Below are 22,290 nucleotides of genomic sequence, written 5' to 3' on the forward strand. Positions count from 1 at the left end.
GGGCGCCAGGTGTGTCGGTTGTGGGGGGACAACTACACAGCTTACGAAGGCCGGCTCCAGGCTGGTATCCTTTTTCGCTGCCACTTAGCGGTGTGGAGGGGGTTCTGGTTTGATGCCCACGTTAACATTAGCTCCTCATCGAGTAAGAGCTTTGTTTTCCTGGGACCGTGATGTGTCTGGTAAACACCGTTCTGAACAGGGATGTGTGTTGCCTTTTTTCCCTTCTTTTCTTCGGATAAGAAGAGGAAAAGACAGCGGCTGTCTGAAGTGTTGGCCTGTATTGCTTTTCTCACGTTGTGCAGTTTTCAGTGGTAGTCGCTTAGCTTGCTTCTGCGTGAGCTAGTGGCTAGCGATAGCCGGGTTGAGCTAACTGTTAGCCAGTTAGCTGTTAGCTACGACGCTCCGGCCATAGCTTCTTTTTGCCCGCCAGCGAGAGGCTTTTCGTCGACGTGAGAGAGAGAGAGAAACAAAGATACAATGTCAACGGAGCTCCTTTCCAACAACTATTTCGGCACTAAACTCAAAGTGGTGTATACAGTCACTTCTACGGTGGTGAAAATAGGGAAGGAGCTGTTAGTATGGCCACGATATGTAGAGGAGCGGATGTGGGTGTGGCCAGGCGGATGGGTGTGTACATGTGGAGAAAAATTATTCAGTATTAGATTGATAAAGGGATAGTTCCACTAGAGTGCAGAGTGTAAGCTATATGATAATAATATAACAACAAGACAATGCTGGTTAGTACAGAGGTGTGAGAAGCCAACTTCCTTTGTAACAGAGACACCAAGTTGGGAGAAGGAGGATCTTATATGTATTAAGGATATTGGTAAAACTTTAGAAGGTAATTGTCTATATGAAATATAATTTAATGAAAACTACCATTATCACTGAAATGATGTGCTCCATAAGGGGAACAGAAAGATATTAAACTTGAAGTGGTTTATAGCCTGATTCACAGATTTAATGTAAGAGTTATGTTTGAGACAACTTGCAAATAGTTAAAACTGGTATCAAATAATATAACTGTTTAGAAGGACATGTTTTAAGATATCTAGGAGAAGGTTTGAGTGAATTTAATGACCAAATGTATTCTTTTGAACAAAGAGTTGAAATAATAATTTTTATTTTAATCTGGTACAACACGGTAAAGAGTTATATTGAACTGTGCCCCTTTGATAGACCTACATTAATATATATGTTATATGTTAGACAAATGCAGTAGTTAAGTTGATTTAGACATTAGACTAACTTGTAAAGACATTTTGAATTGGTGAAACCGTTGGCCGTAAGCCACGCCCAGATTTTCAAATTCAAGTATAGACCACCGCAACACTTCCAGGATTCTGAAATCGGGGAGGAGATAGCGGGGGGAGCATATGAATGAAAGCCGTGATGTAAGTGGTTGCAGATACGGCTTTGGGGGTGCTAGAGACATGATCGAATAGACTTGTACAGTATGTGCCTGAATCTCCTGAACACGGCGCGAGCCATTCCTAATCGATCAGAACTAAATCGGCAGAGAAAAAGCCAGTTTTTAAGCACCTATTCCCCATGCACATGCGCAGATTGCCCACGGATTGTGACGCAACGCACACCCGCCCTGGACTGTTCCATCAGAGGGGGGAGCTTCGGTGGCCAGTGTCCTTTCAGCCGAACAGGATAATGAAACAATGATCCCACTAAATGACCAGACACGTCTTATGGCGACATCTACAATTACCTCATTGAGTCTCCAGGTAGACTAATGTTTATATTTAAGTGCAGTGGTCTGTAGCCACTCACACTGGCCACCGAAGCTCCCCCCTCTGATGGAACAGTCCAGGGCGGGTGTGCGTTGCTTAAAAACTGGCTTTTTCTCTGCCGATTTAGTTCTGATCGATTAGGAATGGCTTGCGCCATGTTCAGGAGATTCAGGCGCATACAAGTCTATTCGATCATGTCTCCAGCACCCCCAAAGCCGTATCTGCAACCACTTACATCACGGCTCTCATCCACATTCATTAATTTGCTCCCCCCGCTATCTCCTCCCCAATTTCAATGTAACACGGAAGTGTAGTGGTCTATAGCCGGCGGACTATTGGAAGAAAACCGGTTGTGATGTCACTTCCTGACTGTGAGGTCAAAACCGGTTGTGATGTCATATCCTGTGAGGTCAAAACCGGGACCAGAGCCCTGCTATAAAGAGAAGGGCCTTGGGACACCGGGGAGAGAACATTGAGAATGCAGACAAGAAGATCTTCAAAGGACCTCGCTGATGAAGGACATTCATACAAGCTGACATTGATCACGAAAGAGAAACCTGTGGACAGTATATTAGAATATTAGGTGCCGTTCAGAACACGCAAGCTAGCGTGCTGTGAAGAACCATACATTTTTTACATTAAGTGTTTTGTGAGCAAATATTGATTGAAGGGCTATTTTGTAGTCAATAAATCAACTTCGAAGAAATTGAGCGATTGTTTCGACTCCAACACATTTTTTACAAAGTACTACAGCTTTTTGAGACAACAGCAAAACAACCAGAGTACTGTTAGACTATTTTTGGATACGATAAGGGTAAAGGACATTTGGGGAGACAGAGACAAACTAATTCCTTATCTGAAAAGTGGACCTGGGTACAGTGGATGTTATCTTTAACATAAAACATCACACCTCCCCATCTCCCTTCAGGTCACTCTAAATATATTATAGCCAGGTAGTCAGAGCAGCAGCTGGGGAGTTATCATGAAGCCAGGTTTCAGAGAAAAATAAAGAATCCAAATTTGATTCTAAGAGTAGTTTAATCTGTTCACTTTTAGGGGTGATACTGCGTATGTTTAGGTGTCCCCCCCTGGAAGGCCTTTAGGCTTGGCATGGGGGTCCCAGACCACTCTGGCATGATTAACAGACTAAACTTCTTTAATTGCTTCTTCAGATTGACAAAAACAATATAATAAAAACCAATCTGGACATCCTGCAAAACTTGGTCCCAGATTTTATTTGTGAAAATTTCTCAGAAACCCCTCCTTATCATCAACGTGGCTGTTATTAAATGTTGATTCAAGGTAATTTCTCACTCGAAGATGACCCTTGTGACCAGAATTCAAGGTTGATTTTCCTTTTCAACTAAATGTACATGTTTGACCTTGTAAGGGCAGGAAGTAATTTGATTTATTTCTCAGTGACTCATCAGGATAAATAAACAATGACAATGGAGTTTTGAATTCTCACATTTTACAATTTAGTCATTTAGCTGAGGCTTTTATCCAAAGCAACTTAGATTGTGAACAGCATGTCACCAGGAGGTACATCTGTGGCAGCTAAGGGTCAGTGCAGTGGCATTGTTCATCAAATAATATCAAGCTTGAATGCATAGTAGTATAGACATATTAGCAAGATGGATATTAGTATAACATTTTATTTCTTCATCATTTCAGATATTGTTTGAAGGCGTTTCTAGTCAACGGCAGAACATTTTCTAAAAATGATCATTGTTGCACTCAGAAGATGAAGCCTTTCATACAATGTAGGTTAAAATGTAATATAAAATGTTCATACTTCTGAGTTAGTTAGTTCTAAGACATCAATTCACACCTTCCCACTTATCTTGACGGTTACAATTCATCCATATTATTAGCATTACATACATTCTAATGAGAATGTTTCAAAGTTGGGATCAATCACTTTTTAATTCAAGTTCCGTCATGAAAAGGTTTTACTATCCAACCTAATGACCAACCTAATGACAAGTAAATGTGAATGGATGTTCTATAATCAGAAAGTAAACAATTTGTTTAGATTTTAATTGATTGCATTTAAAGTGAATTGATTCCAACCCTATAATGTTGACAGTTTCATCAACACTAGTACAGCCATTACTCTGTCAATATACACAAAATGACTAAATACTTAGTTACTTGTGCAACAGGTTGCTCTGCAATTCCCATACACCCACAAGCAGTTAGATGGTAGAAAAACCACTAAAGATGATACATTCATATAAAGGAGCATCCATTCCTTTAATAGAATACCAATGAAGACAATAATTACTCTTAAAATAAACACTTCTTGTGAAAGTAAAAAAAACATGTTCTACTAGGAATGTTGACAATATGTGTGACATTCGTTCAATACATCACTAGTGTCCACATAAAAATATAAAAGTCCATACCAGAAGCAGTTTTCCCTCCAGTGTCACATGTTTGTTAACTAGCTTGGCTTTTGGCTGGTCACCCCATACTGAGGTCAGAAAGTTCCTATGATCCCAGTATTTTAAAACACTAGAACAATATGTGTTCACGCTTATACCAATGACATATTGTCCCAGGAACATCCACACTGTCTGTGTCACTCAGAGCGACAGAAACACAACTGTTGTTGTCAATGAAAACTGTGTCTATGCTAGTACTGCTTCTCTCTCACAGAGGCTTCTGTGCAGGTCAAAAGCTCTTGGTAGTAGTTTTACATTTAAAAACAACAGTACAATATTACTACCACTATTATTCTTATAATTGTTGATGGTCTGATAGCTGTAATGACGTACTGAAGCATTTTCCACACTGGGCCACACATGGATTATGAGTGAAACTCTTCTAACACTGGCTACAGCTGTAAGGTTTATCTCATCTAAGAATGTGCAGGTGAATTGACAGATTTGACATTTCCTCGAATGTTCTTTCCCAAGTGAATTTCTTTCTCATGTTTTCTGAAATATGCGAATGAACTGAATCTCTTATCACACAAACCACAATGATGTGGCTTCTCTCCTGTGTGAATTATCTGGTGTGTTTTCAGATGACCCAGTCGACTAAAGCTCTTCTCACACTGGTCACAAAAGTAGGGCTTCCATCCTGTGTGAATCATCTGGTGTGATTTAAGACTATCCAGTCGACTAAAGCTGTTCTCACACTGGTCACAAAAGTAGGGCTTCACTCCTGTGTGAATTCTCTGGTGTCTTTGCAGATCAACTCGCCGAGTAAAGCCCTGTCCACACTGGTCACAGGAATAGAGTTTCTTTCCTGTGTGAATGCGTTGGTGTTTATTGAGATTAATCTTTGAACTGAAGCTTTTTCCACACTGGTCACAGCAGAGACCTTTTCTTCCATCCAAGCCTCTTGGTTTCTTCCCAGGCCTGCCAGGATAGCTATCTGGATGGAGAAGAGTGTCAGAGGAAGGAGAGATTTGGTGATTTTATTCAGCTTTAATTTCCATGCAAGAGGTTTATAATGGTATGTAGTTCTGTTTTTGGTTTAAGAACACAGTGTAGTCCAGAGTGGTCAACAGTTCTAGACTCAAACCACTTTGTTTCAAGCACCAGTTAGTCAACAGTTTCTGGAGCAGGAGTGGTTACATCATGGCTATGGTTAAGGTCAGTTTAAATTTAGTCTGGGACTAAAGCCCTTTAGTCTCAGGTTATGACAGATTTAAGTGTCACCTTATGGATCAAATCTTATATCACGCTATGGGAAATGTCATATATCTGTAACGATATATATATCACGATATAGTAAAATTTCTGTAAATTGGATGAAACATTTGTCTACAAAATAACCACATAATCCATGACTATTTTATAATAATCCTGAGTGTAAACTAAATAAAAATTAAGGCACTTTGTCTTTTCTCCTTTTATTTGGAAGCAATGTATGTCAGAACCATAAGCTGAATACCTCTTCACCTACGACTGAACTCCTGTACATGGCACCGACACTAGGGATGAAACTAAAGATTATAGTTATTGATTCATCTAAACGATTTTACCAGAAAAAAACCACAACAATCGATTCTATTTGCAATTTAATATTTCAAAATGTTTTACTAGTATCCTCAGGTCACATGGGTAGTTGCCTCTTTGACACCACCTACTGAATACCCAGAGTAGGAGATGAGCCATGAAGTCTATTTATGTCTGTAAATGCGGATGCAACGGATAGTGTGGATAGGGATGGGTACCGAACCCGGTACTTTTAAGGGTACAGACAGAATTACGTCGGTACTACCGAGTACCAATTCACGTTAGATCAATCGGTGCCACATTTCGATACCCAAGACCCGCCCAGTTATAAAATAATCCGAATTCCAACAACGCACAATTGTCATTTCATTATAGACACAGACAGCACAGACCTTCAATGACTTGCAATTGTCATTTCATAATAGACAGACACAGACCACCGCGAGCAATGTGTCTAACAAAAATAAAAATATAAAAAAAACTGGATAGGTGATAAAACGTTTAATTTCATTAGCCGAAATATTCTAAAATCATTAAAGGGGAACTATTTTACTATTTCTTTCACTATTTGGGCACTTTTACACAATTCCTGTGAGTTTATGAAACACCTCTGTAATTATATATATTTTTTAATTCATTGTTTTGTATTTCTAATCAAGTCCTCAAAAACAGCATTTTTCTACCTCAAGATCTCGAGCTGTTTTGAGCCTGGGCTCCTAAACCACTGCGCCGCGGCGCCTGAACATTAACATGCAGCGGTGTCTTTCTGACATCACAAATCATCACATTTTCAGATGACTCAGTTCAGTGAGGGTGAATATTGTGAGAGGAGAATTGGAAGAATGCGCCAATATGAGAATTAGAGACATAGATCATATTAATATAAGTCCACATAGCTAGGAAACAATGCTAAACACTGAAAAAGGCCATTTATAAGATAGTTCCCCTTTAAATCTGCTATAAGCCATTATCCCTTTCTGTGTGTGTTCGCGCATGCTTGCGTCCCATCTCTGGTCTTTGGAAAGACCAGATGAGGTCAGAGTAGGGCCCTATGGAATCCGGGATTACGGAGGATTTCACAGAATTGAGATATTAACACTGAATTCTGAATTATTGCAGAATGGCGTGGAATTTACATACATTCAGGGCTGTACACTGCAACGAGATTGTCGCAAATTGCCCCTTTAATTGGCCGTTGCGATTGGTAAATAATATTTGGGGGCGGGCTTGCGAGTAGTGATTTCAAGCCTTGCATTCGCATTTCACTCCTAAATGATCCAAGGCGTGTGATGACGCTGAGCACTCAGGTATGATCAGCGGGGAAAATCAACTGAGCACTCACTCTGATAGACTGTCTGACTGTCTGATTTAGCTATGAAGAAAAGTAAAGTTAGTAGTAGGGATGGGAATCGATGGTTCCTAACTGGGTTTTGGTCATATGCTCCCGAAATTCTCCCGCTGTTTGGCTGCTTCTATGTGCAGTGAAAACTACTCGAAATGCTTTAGAACCTAGTCATTGATTTAGTTCAGGGTTAGCTGCGGAGCTAACGCTAGCTAACGTGAGCTAATCAAGCTCACAGAGAGAGATAAACAGCTGACAGCAGGTAGTACAGGTACAAATACAATAAAACAAGGGGTGGGGGCTGTTGTGTAAACCTTGTGTTGCGTCAATCTGGTCCACACGTTACTCGTTCATATCTCAGCCCGTGCTGAGATATGCCCATTCCGCGGTCTGTTAATAAAGTTTTCAATCAGACAGATGTATGGAAAGGCTTTTATTATAACATTCGTTGAGGTAAAATCATTATGCCTCATTTAGTCATCCTGCGGAGCACTGGTCTCCTACTCGTCGGCCGTGGGGAGCTAATGTTAGTAGCTTTGTTGTTGTCAGCACACAGGGCATTCAGGAAGTCAAAAACGAATAGCGCTTGCCGATTGGTGCTAAGAACAGCAGGGCGGGTGCAAGCGGTGTGACGTAATTGGCAGACTCGACTGTCAATCAAAATGATTCTGTTTTCCGTCAGAATGAATGAATGAAAACTTTATTAACAGATTGCATAATGGGTACAATACAGTACAGGAGGATGAAGACCAGAAAAATACTTTCGGCTTTTTTACATAAGGGTCCTCCATTTTCAATTCATCAAAACATTTAGAGACATACAAATATACAGTAGTTTCATAAAAATGCTAAAATGCTATTGATTGATTTAAAACTTTATTAACATATTGCAGAATGGGTACAGTACAGCTCAATACATACAATTGTTAACACTTTAAGTGCCGAAAACGTGTTTAGGCGTCTTTCCTAGCCATGCTCAAGTTGCAGAGGACGCCCTAACTCGTCTTTAATATCAATATTTCAAAAATCTGTGATCGAAATCATATTTCCCCTCTGCAGCCTTCACACACAGTTCTGAGCTCCTCTCAATCCTCTAGCGGTTCAAGAGCGCCATCTGGTGGCCGATCGGCAGAAGCGCCAAACAGGAAGTCATGTGGATGAAGTGGTGATTACCCATATTACTTCCGGCCACTCTCTATAGCTCCCGCGACTCCATCTTGAAACACTGGATAATAGATTGCTCGCCCTAACTCAATAAACAACGTTATTTGGACGTATATACTATTATACAACCTGGAAATGGACCGGGTATTTCGACATCCCATAATGGAAAACTGTCTACCCCACGCTGATCGCCCAACGGCCCGAGGAGACTGGGGTGAGTTTTAGCGTGTAATATTACCGTGTTCGATACTAACTGATCTGATGAACATATGACTCACATTAGATGAATGGTATAACGCTGCCCACGGAATTATAAACGCCCCCTCGCCCATCCGGTCAACATCAGATGACGTGTAGTAACTTCCAGAAGTACGTTCAGTTGGAATTTTTTATATCGCGCCGATTGCTATCAAACTGTATTTCATCATCAATATAATGCATTTGGGGCTATAAATCACGTTCTGGAGAAAGCTGCAGAAAGAGATGAAAACATACGTATACCTTAGACCATATTTTAGTATGAATATGTGAATGAAAAAGTTTAACGTTGCTACACCATGAACAATACATATAGGACTTTGAATGGGCCCTAATAATGGCAATGTAGCAATAGAATTAAAAAAGTTATAGCCCTGCAAAAAAGGGGAATTTCTCCATAGACAAATAGCGCTGGCAATCCACAGTCATTTTCCGGATTTCTGGCCGGCACCCATAGTGTTAAGGCGAGACACCCCAGGTGAATAGGCAAATATACTTTTTTTGTTGATTTTGAGATTTTGTTATATTTAGCTTCCTAAACATGTCTTCTATAAAACTACTAGTGACAATAAAACGTCAATAACACACATTTAGTTGTTTATTTTACTTCATTTTGCCTTATTGCATCCATAAATGTACACATATTTAATGGGGAAGTGCCTCATTTGCATATATAAACATACATTTCTGAAAACTTGCAATATATTTTTTCTTAGTTTATATGTACATAACAAACTGGGAAAGTTTCATAGTGATATCTATTCAAATATTTTTTGCCTATTAGGGGGTACTACACTGTACTACACTGTTTGTAGCCTGTGTGTAGTTCTGTTCAGTTCAATAACATCATTATTATTATTATTATTATTCAGTTATCAGGCATGTGTTTAGATTGTCTATTACTAATGGTTTGATTAGGTATTGTGTTTGTAAATATCTGTTTAAAAAAAAAAAGTATGGCATTTTACAATACAGAACTTTGAAGGCGTTTTCCCAAAAATGAGTTTTAAGAGTTTTCCCTCATACTCTGAGCCAGAAATCTCCACTTCAGTAGCACTCGCATACACCAAACCTTCCAGTTCTATTCATATCTATGTTCTGAAGGTATTTACAGAAGGGTTTGTTGATATCGCATTCATACCCTGATTTATATCACATTTTATTCCTAAAAACATGGCGAAATATGGAATTTTACCATAAAAATGGACTGAATGGAGTATTTTCTGATTTATGGAGTGATCAAAAGAGATATCCAAAATCCCCTCTGTAATAACCTTTGGCTCTAATATGTCAACAAAATGAAACTATAATTTTGAAAATGGCTTTATCCAATGTTCAGATTTCTGTCCTGGAATTATATGCAAATTAGTGCATATTTAAGTAGATAATGCCTCATTTGCATATTTAAACATACAATTTCAGAAAACTTGTAATACAAAAAAAGTCTTGTCTTAATATAAGTAATCAACTGGGGAAGTTTCATTGTGATATCTATTAGTTAATTTTTTTACCCTATTCACCTGTAGTGTCTCCCCTTAAAAGTTTGCCCCTAAAACATATTTTTTGCCCCTAAATTTCTAATTTAGGGGCAAGTGTGCCCCTAGTGAAAAAGCTTAGCGTACAGCCCTGTACATAAATGGGTTTTCATATAAATCAATCTTCACTATGACTTTAAAACGGTGACGTGGCACAGTCTACGCCAAGACGCAGAAATGACCAAAGTTACCAAATCCATTCAGAGACAACTGAGCGCAGTCCGCATAACGAGAGAGTCCCTCTCTCTCTCCCCTTCAAGTAGCCAAACGTTACACTATAAAACAAACTGGATAGTTGATTTAACTTCATTCATAAGCCATTCTCCCTTTATGTGTGCACACACACACACACACACACACACACACACACACACACACGAGTGCCCGTCCCAATTCTGGTCTTTGGAAAGACCAGATGAGGTCAGAGGAGTTTGATAGTATTTACTGAGGATGGCCAGATAATGTTGATATTTAAACTTAAAAAAAGAATAATACATAAATGTATACGTGATCATGCAACATTAAAACATGGTTGTAGGGCGACTTCAGGTGAGCAGCCACATGAAAGAGCTCCCGGTCAATGAATATAAAAAGGAAGTAAAACAATTCAAAACGAAATAAAAAATTAAGATTCGAGGACAAAAGAAAGAAGGAAGAATGAACACGAGGACAAATGAAAGAAAAGCAACCCCAGATGAAGTAAATACACAGATGGAAAAGACTCAACACGAGGCAATGATGCAACAGGTAGAACAAGCTAGCAGGATGCTGATTGTAAATGCAGAGAAGCTACAGGCTAACATACGAACTAGCTTACAAGCTAACATAGAAGCTAAACAGGCCACCACGCAGATTGGCCCAATTAAATTCAAGGGACCCGTGTCGCTGAGTGCTCGGCCCCGCGTGTGATGGACCCGGGATGTGGGGGAACCCTATTTCCAGGGGTGGATGGCGGGAGGGGGGGTCCCTCTCATGGGGGTCTGGGAGGATGAACGCAGCCGAATTCAAGGGGCCCATGTTAATGTATTGTTATGTTATTGATGTCATTGTAAGTATTGTCTAAGTGTTGTTTGTCTATAAATGTTAATAAAAATGTAAATAATAATAATAATAATACAAATAAAATAATAATAAATGTTTGTAGGAACGGTTTGGGAGAGGGAGAGGTTTTAGTTTGTGTGGTGTGATAACAATGTTACAGGGTTACCAAATCCATTCAGAGACAACTGAGCGCAGTGCGCGCTCCGGAAGTCACTGATTTGCGTTGCGAGTCTCTCTCGAGTCTCTCTCTCTCTCTCCGCTTTAAGTAGCCAAATGTTACACTATAAAACGAAGTGGATAGTTGATTTAACTTCATTCATAAGCCATTCTCCCTTTCTGTGTGTGGGCGTGAGTGCGCGTCCCAACTCTGGTCTTTGGAAAGACCAGATGAGGTCAGAGGAGTTTGATAGTATTTACTGAGGATCATGCAACGTTAAAAAATGGTTGTAGGAACAAAAATGGTTTTAGTTTGTGTGGTGTGATAACAATGTTGAAACTGAGAAGTTTAGCTTTAGTTTAGTTTTAAAACAGAAATAACATTTTGTTATAATGAAAGTACCTAAAAAAGGTACCGTCTGGTACCGGTATCGATTCCCAGGTACCGGTTCAAATGTGAACGGTACCCAACCCTAATTCCTACTGTACATGAGTAGGGTGAGTAATACATGTCATTATTGCTTTTTATCTATCGACTCATTATAGCTACTTCGTTATTTTGAAATAATATAACAACCGCCCGTTACTATAACATTATTTATCATTACATAATACATACAGTAGCTAAATGCCGTTTTTCATTCAGGGAACAACATACCAGCCAGAGATATTTTTACCGGCCAAGAATTATAAATAGCTTTTTAGTATATCTCCATGAGTTATTATATGTATTGTGTATTATCATATTGCATGTGTCCGGATGGCAAAATTCAGTACTGCATCTACAAAAGCCCCTGTAAATGATCTGCCCATTGTTCATTTGTTTAGATATTGACTATACTTGATCTTAAGAAGTAGCTGAATGAGCTCAGTGGCATATTTTAGCATTTGGTCATTGTAAGCATGGTTATATATCATACTGGCCAATCGCGTCTCGCTCTGCCTATTGAGATATCATATCTCCAGCACCTACTGTGCCCGTGGAAACTTTACACATGCACCACGCTTACACCCTTCCTCATTTTTTTCCATCCACGGAAGCGGTTCATATGCACTTCAACCAGGTGGAACGTTGTTATGAAGCGTGGGGAAAAATTACGCAATGTTGGACTTTCGCCAGAAGTATGCCAGCCCCCGGAACCTTCTCGGCACATCCAGACCGAACGGCGGTCCTATTCTGTGCTTTCCTCGTCGCTTGGCAGCGGACCGATGGGCTACGCGCAGCGTTTGGCAGTCGAGCCACGCCGTGCTCAGGTACGCCGACGGGCATTGGTACTGGCATATTCGATACTACTCGTTGTCTCGTGAGACGACCGGGCGATGTATTGGCGCGGGGGGCTGGGTATTTGGATAAACGTGGTCATCATGACTCATTGTTGAATGTTTTTCCAGTTATCCTAGCGCGCAGCGGATGCTAATGCTAAAGTGTTTGGGGAGCCGTTCCCATGTACCCCGCCGGGGCCGTCTCCACTCTTCCCTCCTCTTAACCATTTCATTGCTGACGGTCAATCGGTGTCTAATGTTGGGGGTTTAGCTGAGGCTTGTTTACCCTTTACACGGGTGGATGGGCTGACGACAGGGCTCAGGACAGGTGTGCATTTGTGAATCTATGAATTGAAAATGGGGGACCCTGATGTAGACAGGACAAACGTTTTCTCTGGTCTGCCTCCCCTTAACAATTGTGTGTATTGGGCTAGCCCATTCTGCAATATGTTAATAAAGTTTTCGTTCATTCATTAATTTATCCCTTACACGGGTGCACAGGCAGGCACGTGCACACACAGAGCTCAAGGGGTGCTTGAGCACCTGCCTTTTTGAGCCTCATAAAAAAGAGCCCTTTTTTTGAAAAAAATTATATATATATTTTTTGGTACGCATATAGACTGCCCTTCCAACTGAAAAATATCAGGATAGAATAAAAATATTAGGTAAAGAGAGAGATGCCCCATATTCCATTGCAATTTGCACGGCCTCTCCGCGGACCTATATATTTTATGCATAGCGTGGGTGGTGATGATGATGATAGAAACCGCTGTGGCACATACAGTTGAATGCTGGTATTACACTCATTGAGGGACACGAAGAAGTCAAGTCCGATGGGATTTGGCAATCTCAAATACAAATCGGGATTGGAATAAAAAATGCATTTATATTAAACAATACAGAATATACAGCACTTCTTGGGGTCTGTAGGGTAAGCACTTATTCCCTCCCCCCTGAACATTTATGGAGATGTCTGGGCCTTTTAACTCAGTGATAAAAGTGTCTTTCAAGGATAAGTGAGCTCCTGCACTGATTATTATATTTCAATATTCAATATTTGATCACCAAAACCCCCCAAAAAGCATAAAAAGGGGGCCCCGTCTGAAAAGGGCCCTTAAAAATCGGGCTTGCGCACTCGGTAGATACACCCACATTGATAGTGGCCTTTTCAGCATTTGAGCACCTGCCCCTCTAAAGTCCTGTGCACAGGTGTGCCGCAGTGGAGGTTATTGCATGACTACTAGTGGAGCAGTACTTCACTAGTAATAGACTTTGGTCAGCAGCCGCCACTGGTGTTCCGTGCTTAGTGAAGCAGGTGGCATCGGTCCTTTGCCCTGACATGGTAGAACGGTATCCTGCCCAGCCGACGCCAAGAGGCGAGTCGGCCCGGCAGGTGGCTGAGTGGGCTGATGAAGCTTATACCGCCGCAGTAGAGAATTTAGCAGCAACTAATAACATTGCTCAATTGGCTGCTTTTCTGTCAAAAATGATGTCGGGTGGTGGGGCCTTAGGGCCAGCCGACGTCAACCATCATGCAAGGTTTTGAGGTTATTCAGGTTTGACCCAGCCGCAAGCTATAACCGCAGGGAGGGCTAGGATGCTGTCAACGCTTGTTCACAGGCATCTTTGGTTGGAGCAATCTCCCCTTGAGGAGGGGAGGGGTCTCCTCCTCAGGGCTCCCCTCTCAGCGGATGGACCTTTGGTCTGTCCACAGAGGCGTGGGCGGTATTTGACCTGGGCTCCACGCCGCCCCACACCATGCAGCCAGAGATGAGAGCACGGCCTCGCCAGCGGCTGCGGCGAGGCCCCCGGCCATGTGTCCCCCGCCTGAGATGACCTGGACACAAAGAGAACAGGTGGTCACGGTGCCGAGGGATCGGCTATATTAGATGGGCACGCCCTGAAAAACCGTTGCCATCTAGCTGTGTCTAGCGCGCTCTCCGGTTACTCCCCCCCGCTACACTACGGGACTCAAGGCTCCGATTTGTCCCCTTTGGCTGCGGGCCGCGTTCTTCCAGTGTATCGCAAGCGGCCCCACATATCGCTTCTCATGGAGACGGGGGCTGACACCCAGTTGCTAGCTAGGCCTGGGTCTGTCTATGAGAATGCTGTGCTGTCAGGAGGCTCCCACGCCACACATCCTGCATCTGTGTTTGGTGAGCCTGGTGTTGTATCCGTCGACGGAACAGGGTTCCCTGTATCTAAAACAAAATTGTAAGAGGGGGAATCCTAGGCCCAGGAGGTTGCAGCGTGGGTTCCCCAAGCCCCGCCCTCGCCAGGCCGGGTATTACGTTAGTGCCTCCCCCGGCCGGATGTCCGGCGGTGGTCAGTCAGGCACGCGTAATTTGGGTGGTAGTAATATCACTACAGGGCTACGGTGTGTAGGGACTCACCCTATCGGGCAGCGTGGGGACCACACACCATGCATGTCCAGCTGCAGAGCAGGCTGTCCTCAGCAAGCTAAGCCAGGAAGATGCTCAGCGGGAAAGTTTATGTCACCAGGGGTGATGGCCGCTCCCCCCATATCAGACCGCCCTTTCTGTCGGGGTCCCCCCCATGGGTGCGATTGCCTCATTGGTAGAGTCAGGGTGCGATATCCCGGCTTTGCGAGACACCCTGCTCGCGCGGTTGGCGAGACCAGGGTTGACAACGCACAGTGGGAGGGACCGGGCCACCTATCTACGATTCCTAGCGGACCAGCGCCAGTTGGCGGCGGGGGCGCTTTGGAATTTTTACCACGTATGGCTACAGTAGTGCCATATGTCGGTGTGAATGGAGAGAACGCTGAGGGCGGCGCTTGTGTTACAGTTTGCACACCCCCGCCCTCCGTTTGGTACAGACTCTATTGTCAGAGTCCGTGGCAATGACAGCCCTGGCCGAGGAGATTCGTTCTCTGGCGGCGAAGCAGGCCATCGTCGCGGTCCCATGGGAGGACGCGATGAGCAGTGTTTGCTCCCGATATTCTCTGGTGCCCGAGAAATCGGGGGAGGGGGGGGTGTCAGACCCATACTGGACCCGTCCCATGGAAGGTTCAGAATGTTGACCATCACCCACCTGTTAAGCACTGTCAGGTGGGAGACTGGTTCACCTCCATAGACCTGAAGGATGCGTATTCACATCCCGATCTTCCCTCCTAGAACATACTTACGCTTCCTGTTTCAGGGCTTAGCGTACGAGTACCAGAGGCTGCCGTTCGGCTACTCTCTGGCTCCTCGCATCTTCACCAAGTGCGTGGAGACCGCGCTGGGGCCTCTGCGTCGTCAGGGGATACGGATTTTATTCTACCCTGGACGACGTTCTGGTCCTCGGCCGGTCAGAGAAGATCGCCAGGTCTCTGGATCGCCAGATGCTGGAATTCCTCACCAGCCTGGGTTTTGCTGTAGACTGGAAGATGAGTACTCCTCTTCCCAGTCAACGGGTGGAGTACTTGGGCTTATTTCTAAGCTCAAGGTCTATGTGGGCATCCCTCTCAGAGCGGCGGCGAGAGGATATTCTCGGCGCGCTCGGGAGGTTCTGTCCTGGCAGGACGGTTACGGCGCTGACCGTGATAAGCCTGCGCGGTATTATGGCATCTGCTCAAGCTGTGGTCCCTCTTGGCCTCGTCTTCATGAGGAGGATACAGAGGTGGGTTTTTCAGTGTGAAAATAGACCCTGTGAGAGTCAAGTGGAAGCAGCTGAAGGTTCCCATGTCAGTATTGGGGGACCTGGCCCTCTGGGGGGGGCCTGGGGCCCTCACCAGCGGGGTCCCCATGGGCAGCAGGCTGTCACACGTCACGGTCTTCACCGACGCCTCCCTCACGGGATGGGGGGGGGACGTGTCGGACCGACGCAGTAGGGGGCAGCTGGCAAGGACCATGCTGCCCGGTCTGCACTACATATCAATGTGTTGGAATTGAAGGCAGTGCTTCTAGTCCTCGGACAGCTCGGCCATCATGTGATGGGCAAGCATGTTCTGATCAGGACGGACAGCACGACGTTGGTGTCGTATGTCAACAGACAGTACGCTCCCCCCGTCTCCACCGGCCGATTCTGTCTGTGGCCGCCCAGGATTCTGTACGTTTCCCCCCCCCTAATGGCTTGGCTGCTGAAAGGGTGAATCTGGTGGGGATGAGTCTTAACTCTACTGTGGTTAACGCCATCCGGAATGCGCTCGCTCCGTCCACTACCGCGGCTTACGCAGGGAAGTGGCATATAGTTCGAGAGTGGTGTGAAGTTAGGGGCCTGGACCCGTTGTCATGCCCCCTGGACTCGGTTCTGTCCTTCTCCAGTCAATCCTAGATAGGCGGTCGGCCTCGACAGTGAAGGTATATGCCGCAGCTATATCTTCTTGTCATGTGGGCTTTGAGGGCAGAACACTGTTCTGCCACCCTCTCGTGGAACGTGGCGCACAGCGTCTCAAACCTGTGGAACGTTCTCTGTCTCCAAGTCGGGACCTCCAACTGTTCTGGAAAGGCTGTTGGGGGCCCCATTTGAGCCTCTTGAGCAGGGCCATTGGATCGTCTGTCTTAAGGCCGCAATCCTTTTGGCCATCGCCTCCGCTAAATGCGTGGGTGAGCCGTGTGCTCTCTCGGTGCAGTCAGGGTACCCGTCTATTCGAGCTGATAGCAGGCGACTCTGTGGCCTGATCCGGCCTTCGTGCCAAAGAATATCCGGAGCTCTTATCGCTCCAGGGGTATTGTGCTTCAGGCGTTTCACCCTCCTCCTCACGCTAATGAGTTGGAGGGAAGCCTTCACCTGTCGTGTCCTGTCCGTGCAATGAAGGTTTTACCTTAGTCGCACATGGGATCTCAGGGCTTCCAATCAACTGTTTGTTTGTTACGGTGGCCCTCACGCGGGTAAGGCGCTGTCCAAGTCACATTGGTTGTGCGAGGGCATTACCCTTGCTACACGTTGGCTGGACGGGTTCCCCCGGGGGCATCAGGGCACACTCCACTCGAGGTGTGGCTACCTCTGCTGCCCTGTTGGGGGGAGCCCTCGGTGGAGGACATCTGCGCTGCGGCCTCCTGGTCCTCCCAGAGTCCTTTCGTTAGGTTTTACCTCATGGACATGACTAGGGGTTCTGTCTCCCAGGCAGTCCTGAGGTCCGGGACCTCTCCTGTATCCCGCCATCAGGTGGGCTAGCAGGAGTGTGTGGGTGTGGACTGCGGAGTGCTGTGTCACACGTGGTCCCGCTTGCACTTGCCGTTCTGGGGTGCCTGGTTCCCCTTTCGCACATTGGTTGTAGTTGACTGCCTCCCCCCCCTTCGTTAGGACGGGCGGGTGGACGGGACTCTCCTCCTCCCTGGCTGGGGTTTATGGGCCCTCAGGGGGTGCATTTGACGTGGCCACGCGTCCGCTCTGCCCCTTTATCTCAATAGGCAGAGCGAGACGCGATTGGCCAGTATGATATATAACGTAAGGTTATCCTATAACCCTAGTTATATGAATACTGGCTGAACGTCTCGCTCTTCAGCGCCCTGAGGTCCCTTGGATGTTTTCCGCGTATGGATTTCGAACTTGGAAGGGTGTAAGCGTGACCACTTCCTGCCTCTTGTAGAGGCACGCACGGGAGTGGGCGTGGTCACGTGTAGGTGAGGTGCATGTGTAAAGTTTCCACGGGCACAGTAGGTGCTGGAGATATGATATCTCAATAGGCAGAGCAAGACTCTCAGCCAGTATTCATATAACTAGGGTTATAGGATAACCTTACGTTATTCACTGTCAAAGATAAAAAAAAAATTTAAATGATATTTTCCTTTGGTTCATTACAATTTACTAGGGCTGTCAGGATTTGTCGACCATGTCAACTAGGAAATGTCATCGATTTGCATATTCATGATCAACGCATCGTATTGTTGTTACTTGTATGCCTTTTGTGGTGGAAATGGCAGACATTCAAAGTCATAACATTTGCAACGTGTAATCTAACTAGTGCGCAATGAATCATGTTCGAAATATAAATAACTTCTCTTAAACCACTAGGGATGTCCCGATCCGATCACGTGATCGGGGCCGATCACGTGATTTTCCGAAGATCGGGATCAAAAAAATAAAATAAATCTGGATTTTTCTTTATTTTTTTACTTTTATTTTTTTATTCAACAAACATGACCATGTTCATGTCTTAAACTCATAATGAGGCCTTAGTTTTGGTTTTAAATTACATATCATTCATTTATTTATTGTCACACAGAGCAGAAGAATTTTGCCAAAACAAACCAATAGTATCCAGCTGCAGAACGGCAGACCAGCCACACTCTCAGACCCAAACGCATTTCCTTTGATTTAATTATCCATCAAATTATTTATGTCAAGGATTGCAATGCCTCGCTTGAATGAAGTTAACTTTTCACCTGGATAACGTCAACATTCAGGGTGAATGTAATGTGAGAAATTGTGATTTAAAAAAAAAAATATATATATATATATATTTTTTTTTTTATCGGATCGGGAAAGATCGGTATCGGTTGATACTCAAAATCACATGATCGGGATCGGATCGGGAGCAACAATTTTTTATCGGGACATCCCTATAACAGGGTATCTGCAGGTTTAGCCCAGTCAGATTTAAGGCTTTTTAAGACTTTTTAATACCACTCAGAATTAAATTTAATACCAATTTCACGATAACAAAATGGCAAAAATCATGGGTACTCTCAGTACACTCATTCAAGGGTACTACGACTATGCCTGCACCTCATGGTACCAAAGCACCTCAAAGGCACTAAAAACAAGATTACAAACATCACAAAACAAACTGGTCAGACTACTGCTTAACCTCACTCCTAAAACCCACTTTACCCCTGCCCACATTCAAAACCGCTCTTAAATATATATATAATATTTTCTGTTAGGATCTCTGGGTAACAGTACTGTATATTATTTGCATATCGTATATGTCACAAATGTAACAGTACTACAGTATATATTTGTCATGCATGTCCCTATGCCATAAATGTCATGATGTCATGTATGTTTTTACTGTATTTATTTCTGTATATTTTATTTCATTTTTATTCTATTTTACTCTACTCTTATCCTAGGCAACTTGATTGATTTGTGTTATTATTCTAATTTGTGACCTGTCCTGTCTAAATGTTTAAATGTTGAGCGATTTGCAGTGTCAAATTTCCCACGGGATAATAAAAGTATTTCTATTCTATCTATTCTATGTTGTGTATGTCAATATGAATTGAGAATGGGGGACCCTGATGTAAACAAGACAAACGTCTTTCTCTGGTCTGCATCCCCTTATTATTGTGTGTATTGAGCTGTACTGTATTGTACACATTCTGCAATCTGTTAAATAAAGTTTTCATTCATCCAGTTTTGTTTTTGTGGTTTGGTTGAATGAATACTTTATTTAACAGATTTCAGAATGGGTACAATACAGTACAGCTCAATACACACAATAATAAGGGGATGCAGACCAGAGAAAGACGTTCGTCTTGTTTACATCAGGGTCCCCCATTTTCAATTCATAGTGACATTTATGACATGCACAACATACATGACATCATGACATTTATGGCATAGGGACATACATGACATACAGGTATATATTACTGTTACATTTGTGACATATATGATATGCAAATATACAGTACTGTTACCCATAGATCCTAACATATATATATATATATATATATATATATATACATATACATATGATGGGGAGGAGACTGTACATTAGGAGGGGGTAGGTGGGTGGTAGAAAATAAATACATAGGGTGGGGTGACGCTCTCACTCTCATCGAACATCAACACAAACGTGTCCTTGTTTACATCCGTGAAAAGATTTTTTGGATGTAAGAAGCCAATCCAAACCTGGCTATGTAGGACATTTTATCTTTTCCACACGTGAATGTTTTAGCGACTTCAGAGTCAGGGAACATCGCTTGAAACACCGCTCCTAGTCCCTCATTTCCATTGTAGGACTGATGCTTTGCGACCGTATTTAGAACCCACAGTACCTCAGCTTCAAGGGTTGGCGTGGAGCCAAACGTTACCCGGACAGGTGCAGATGTAATAACAATTGGTCCAGGTGGTAGACCTACCTGTCCCTGAGCAGTTGATGTGGACGGCGTCGGCGTCGAAAAGAAATTTGATATTGAAGTTGTCTGCAGGCGGGTTTTTGTAGAGGTAACATGCTTAGCGCTGTGCATGTGTGACTCGACTGCTTTTATTCCCATCGTTCCCAGTTTAAAATCCTTTTTGCAGAGTTTGCAGCGGGCCTCGTACATGTCTTTCACTGGGACCAACCACGGTACAAACAGAGGGTTGTCGAGCCAGTTCTCATTAAATTTGCACTTTCCCATGTTAAATTAACGAGTGCAAATAAATACAAATCAATTAAACTAAACTAAACGTCAGCGTTATCGCTACGGCTTGAATAACGTGTTACCTATGCTCCGATGTTCTGAAATAGCTCTCGACGGCGACACACATTAAGGACCATGTTAATTGGTTCCGCCCCACTGCGGTCTGCGTGAAAGAAAAAAGCCAGACTTTATCTCCCGTTAATAATAGTTTCCCCCCAGATTTCACAATGAAACATAAGATGACATGGCATGTTTTTAAGACCTCCGAAAGTCGGATTTAAGACATTTTAAGACAAATTAAGGCCTTAATAGTTGATAGTTGAATTTAAGACTTTTTAAGACTTTTTAAGGTCCCGCGGACACCCTGTTGTAGCACAAGTATAAAACGTGTTATATTTGTAACAGTCACACAAGTGCCTATTGTATTTGTGTTGTTATTTAGTTGCAGTGCCATGTTTGGTCACTAAGTGGTGCTCCATTGTTTGTACCTGATGTAGCTACAGGCTTCATTTGATTTAACCTGAGCCAGTGACTTCTTCACTTACTGTTCCACCTGACGTCCGACAGCAGTGTGCCAAATCCCAAAAACGACAATGTCTGTTAACTCATTCAGCGCCAGTGATTATCCCCATCCCTGTAGTCAATGGGCCACGCTTTAAAAGATAGGCATTTTCACTGTATAGTCACGATGTTTGCAGAGCTATATCTATATTCTATATTATAGCTATGGAGACAATACTATGGCTCATTTGACAGTCACTATCTCTCGTCCAACATGTAAAAAAGTGTTAATTCTTTCATGTATACGTTTGCGTGTTATCCTGTGGTGAATATTGTATAGTTTCAGAGTGATCCGGGCTAATTCCTGGAAGCTGAGTTATGGAGCGCTATGTGCATTTTGCGAAAGTCGTTTGTGTCTCCTACGTAGGAAGGCGCTGATCTGCCACGCCCGCCCACAATCAACTATGATACGTTGAAATTATGATCAAAACGGAGCGAGTGGAAATAATGCGGAAGCGGTTTCCCTGTCAGACAGCACTTCCTAAAAAGAGAGAGAGAGAGAGAGAGAGAGAGAGAGACAGAGACAGATAGAGAGGCTCATACGGTGCGAGTCTCGGAGCGATCTCTCCTCTCTGCCCCTGCTTTTTACACACACTCGCGATTCGAGCCGCTCACACATGCACACACGCGCATGCACACACGCGCATGCACCTCAGGGCCATCAGATCGGCTGACAAGGGTCTCTTAACTACCCGTAGGTCTAATTTCAAGTCGAGGTGGGGGCGTGCTTTTGCGGTCGCAGCCCGACCTCTGGAACAGCATCCCCATGTCCATTAAATCTGCCCCCTTCATCGGGTCTTTTAAATCGAAACTCTAAACCCACCTATACCGCCTGGCCTTCCCTGACTCACTTTGACTCTTGCCTTGCTTGTTGATGTGTTGTTTTGTTTCCTTGTCTATCCGTTGGTTGTTTTTTTCTGTTTATTCTATACTTTTCTTTGTTCTTAGCTATGTGAA

General features: G+C 43.6%; 1 long non-coding RNA gene across 1 annotated transcript in view; it reads right to left on the minus strand.

Annotated features, from left to right (window-relative positions):
* Positions 1 to 3,538: 3,538 nt before the first annotated feature.
* The window catches only part of LOC311246181, a 38,465-nt gene continuing 19,713 nt past the window's right edge, over positions 3,539 to 22,290 (minus strand). Inside the window, exon 3 of the long non-coding RNA XR_014620784.1 lies at positions 3,539 to 5,126. This is a non-coding gene — a long non-coding RNA (uncharacterized lncRNA). The remainder of the gene's footprint in view (positions 5,127 to 22,290) is intronic.

This window comes from Notolepis coatsorum (genome assembly GCF_963971535.1).
Source record: "Notolepis coatsorum genome assembly, chromosome: 19".
Classification (NCBI taxonomy): domain Eukaryota; kingdom Metazoa; phylum Chordata; class Actinopteri; order Aulopiformes; family Paralepididae; genus Notolepis; species Notolepis coatsorum.